Source organism: Austrofundulus limnaeus, unplaced genomic scaffold, assembly GCF_001266775.1.
Source record: "Austrofundulus limnaeus strain Quisiro unplaced genomic scaffold, Austrofundulus_limnaeus-1.0 Scaffold35, whole genome shotgun sequence".
In the NCBI taxonomy this organism is placed as follows: domain Eukaryota; kingdom Metazoa; phylum Chordata; class Actinopteri; order Cyprinodontiformes; family Rivulidae; genus Austrofundulus; species Austrofundulus limnaeus.
Window position 1 is genome coordinate 10,840 of NW_013952437.1, and position 3,918 is coordinate 14,757.

Sequence of the window (3,918 nt, forward strand, 5' to 3'; positions counted from 1 at the left end):
TCCAGTGAAATATATTTATGTTTGTGGTTGTAATGTGACAAAATATGGAAAAGTTCAAGGGGTATGAATACTTTTGCAAACCACTGTATATAGCTTAAAAATATTGATTTATGTAATGACTCTAACCTCATGAAAAGCTTCATCCTGATATTGAGGACATTAATTTTATACTAGTTGTCTTTTTTCAGATGAATTATTTTAAGTTTTTTTTTATTTTAAGTAAAATATATATTCATATTTTTCAATTCTTAGTTTTTCAAAAAACTTTTAAATTTATAAGGTTCTACTAGTCTTTTATAGCTGGGAAATATTTAAATAAGCACAAAGCTTGGGACTCGAGGATAAAACTGGTGGGGCACAGCCCCCCGTGGCCACCCCCACTTGTTGCGCCCCTGGTGACTGACAGGTGATGTTCCACAGTGAAATGATGAGCTGGAGCACTGCGCATCTCTGTTAGATCTAACTGGAAGACTTTTCAAATTCGTCTTCTSAGGTAAACAGCTGATTTGTTGTCAGGCTGAGCTTTATGGGAGAAGTTTTCTGTTTGAAGCCGCTCGGCCCTGTTAGAGCCGCTGCTCTGTGCAGCTCTCTGCTGGATAGACAAACAGAGATTTAATTTATGCAACACTAATAGGGACAAGGCATTTCTTATTTTGTGAATTTTTTTGTTTTTAATAAGCGACACTGTTTGTTTTAGCAGTCCGCCTATGGTTATTGCAGCAGTGCCAGTATGAGGTGCGGTGTCACGATTTGCGCTCGGCCCTGCTGGTCGAGCGTCAACTGCCAAGATTTCTTCTTCTTCTGTTTATTTATGTACTTGAAGTTCTTCTTCTTCTGTTTATTTATGTACTTGAAATTCCTGTTTTCTTGTTAATAACCCATCTATAACGTCTTGCTTCTCCTTTTCCTTTTTTTCTCAGCGTGTATTTAAACTATCATTTTGAATTGTATCAAGTGAATTGTCAACACTGTATTGTAACAACTCATTATTACCTAAAAATGTGGCAACAGTGTAAATACACAAGTTGAAGCTTTTAATGCCTAACTTTTTTAACGAAATATAATGCCTTGTATTAGTTACAAAGCAGAATATTGTAATTTTCTCTACCATATATTATTCTAAAAGATACTTGCACTTAGTTTGTGTTTTGTTTTAGAAACTTGCAGTGGCACACCTGAAACAATTATAATTTAAAAGTTTTTACAAATGTGTTTGTACAACAGGATACAGATGTGAACATGTAGATCTTGAGGCTTATTGTCTTATATCAAAGCTAAGATATTTATGGTGGTTATAATTTGGACATGTAATATAATACAATTTTCAATAAAGGTCTATATACTAGTGGTGACAGAACAGGGAGTTTCATAATTGATGAAATTGACAATCAAGCAGGAAATATTTAATATTTGCTTGGAAAATGTGTTTTTTTTTTAACTCATGGTGGTGTATAACATGAATAAAGGCTTTTTTATTTTATTTTGGGGTATGTTTGTGTTTGCTTAGACTGGTAAGAATAATACCCATACTCATTTACAGCCCAGGTCCAGATTGAAAACTGCTTTAAGACAGTAAAGTTTGCAGTGCACTGTGTACTCAAGATCAGGTTTAGTGTTGTGTTTTTTAAGTACAATTATTAGGGCTTTATGAAGTGCTAACTAATCCATAATTATACCTTTGGTGCCAAATTTGGGAACCAAAGTGCAGCTTTTGACCCACAAAATAACAGTGGCAGAGACCTGTGCCCCCAGATATTTTTAGATGATAAACATTTGTATCAGGTCAACTAAACATGGGKATAGTAACAATATTTTTATACTACATTTATCCATTTTAAATAAACTAACCTCACTCCTTTGTAACAACTAAGGCAAAAATCGTTAATTCAGAAAATCTTTTCAGGACCCCACCTTGACGTTTCGGGACCCCCCAACTTTGGGAAACACTGCTTTAACATGATCTTGTATTCAAATGCAGTAAGATATACAGCATGTTTAAATTGAAACAGGAGAGCATTTTTCTCCCAACATTGTAACATTCACTTGTCAGAAAGTCAAAACACTTTAAAATTTACCCATAAATTGGTGAAAGCAGAATTTATAAAGCAGGTTTTCACAAAAGTAAAACATGTTATCATCACAGGCAAAGAAAAGCTGGGATGAACATAAAAATGCCAAACATTTAACAACAGAATGAAAAAATCGTGCCTTTTTTTAGCAATCATCAAAATATTTGAAAAAAAGTCACTTAACAGCTGCAGAAAAGGAAAACAGAAGAAATTAGTGTTTTTGCATAGCTCTCACTGCAGATTGCAAATCAAAAAACTTTTTTAATAAACCACCATCCTTGATAGGAAAACAACTTCAGTCAGCAGCAAGAGCAAGAGAAAGTGAGTAAAGTAAAAGTCATTTTGATGAGTTAACATTTCTACACAAGTTAAAACTACCAGGATGTTCAGATTAAAGTTTTTGAAGGGTAATGCAACAGTGAACACACACAGAGCTTCAAAACACACCAAGGTGGTCAACTCTTGGCTCAGCCCAAAGGTCACCATTAAAAAAATAAGATATGATGTTTATGACAACCTGCAAGAGCTGCAGTTTTAACTAAAAACACTTAAATATTCAAATGTGCCTTTAATTCCCCCAAAATGTACAGCAGGTGAGTACAAAGTGCATTTTGCAAGCCTCACCAAACAGTGCTTAAGCCTTTGATAGTAACAAAAAATGTCAGAATACCAACAGGAAAATACCACAAGAGAACACAGAATATAGTAATCTACCAACTTCTTTGTAAAATGTACTGATACTGTAACAAAACTTAGCCAGGGCTAGTTGCAAAAAAAATTAAGTTGTTTCATTTTCTGTTAAAAACTAAACATTCCGTACTTAAAATAAGAAGAATCCTGTGAAGAAAAAAAAACTTAGACACTGTGCAACAAATAATTCAAATTTAACAGATATGATTGATTTTAATCTGGACATTTGAACCCCCCAGATGAATACCAAAATCTCTGAAGTTAATAATAGTACCATTATATGGGTCTTTTTTTAAATGTCACATTTAAAACAGAGACTTTGAAATGATGGTAAATATAATCTGAAACTTTTGAATACCCTGAAATGAAGAACTAATTATGTTTCTTCAAAGAGACAATTAATACAAACATCATTAATTGATCGTAATTTTTGTGTTTCTTTTCTTGTCAACAAGAACAAAAGTTACTTTTTGATAATATCTGCAGGTTATTAAAAAAGGATGATATAAAAGTCAGAACATTTTTTTTCTTTCTTACAGAAGGAATGTATCAAACAGAAACTGCTTTGATATCGAAGCAGATAAAAAACAACTTTAAAGCAGCATTGAGCTCATTTTTTGGCCACTAGCTTGTAGAAATCATTTAATACAAACTTGCATTAACAGAGTTGATTTTTTTTAAGTTATGGCTCATTTATAATAATTATATTGGCAACTTTGACATTAATTTAAAGCCAAACATCTGGCTACTTTAAGACTCTTGAGTCCAACAACAATTGGACTTTCAGGTCAGATTTGGTCCACTAGAATTTTTAAATTAGCTCACACTCAGAAATGGCTTTGAACATTTTTATGCACTAAAGCGACGAGTACAAGCAGCTAAATAAAACAGCAGTGTCATAGATACAGTGGGGAAAATAAGTATTTAGTCAGTCACCAATTGTGCAAGTTCTCCCACTTAAAAAGATGAGAGAGGCCTGTAATTGACATCGAAGGTAGACCTCAACTATGAGAGACAAAATGTGAAAAAATTTGAGAAAATCATTTTGTCTGACTTTTAAAGAATTTTTTTGCAAATAATGGTGGAAAAGTGGGGTCAAAATGATCACAAGAACGGTGAGGAAAAATCCCAGAACCACAAGGGGGGATCTAGTGAATGA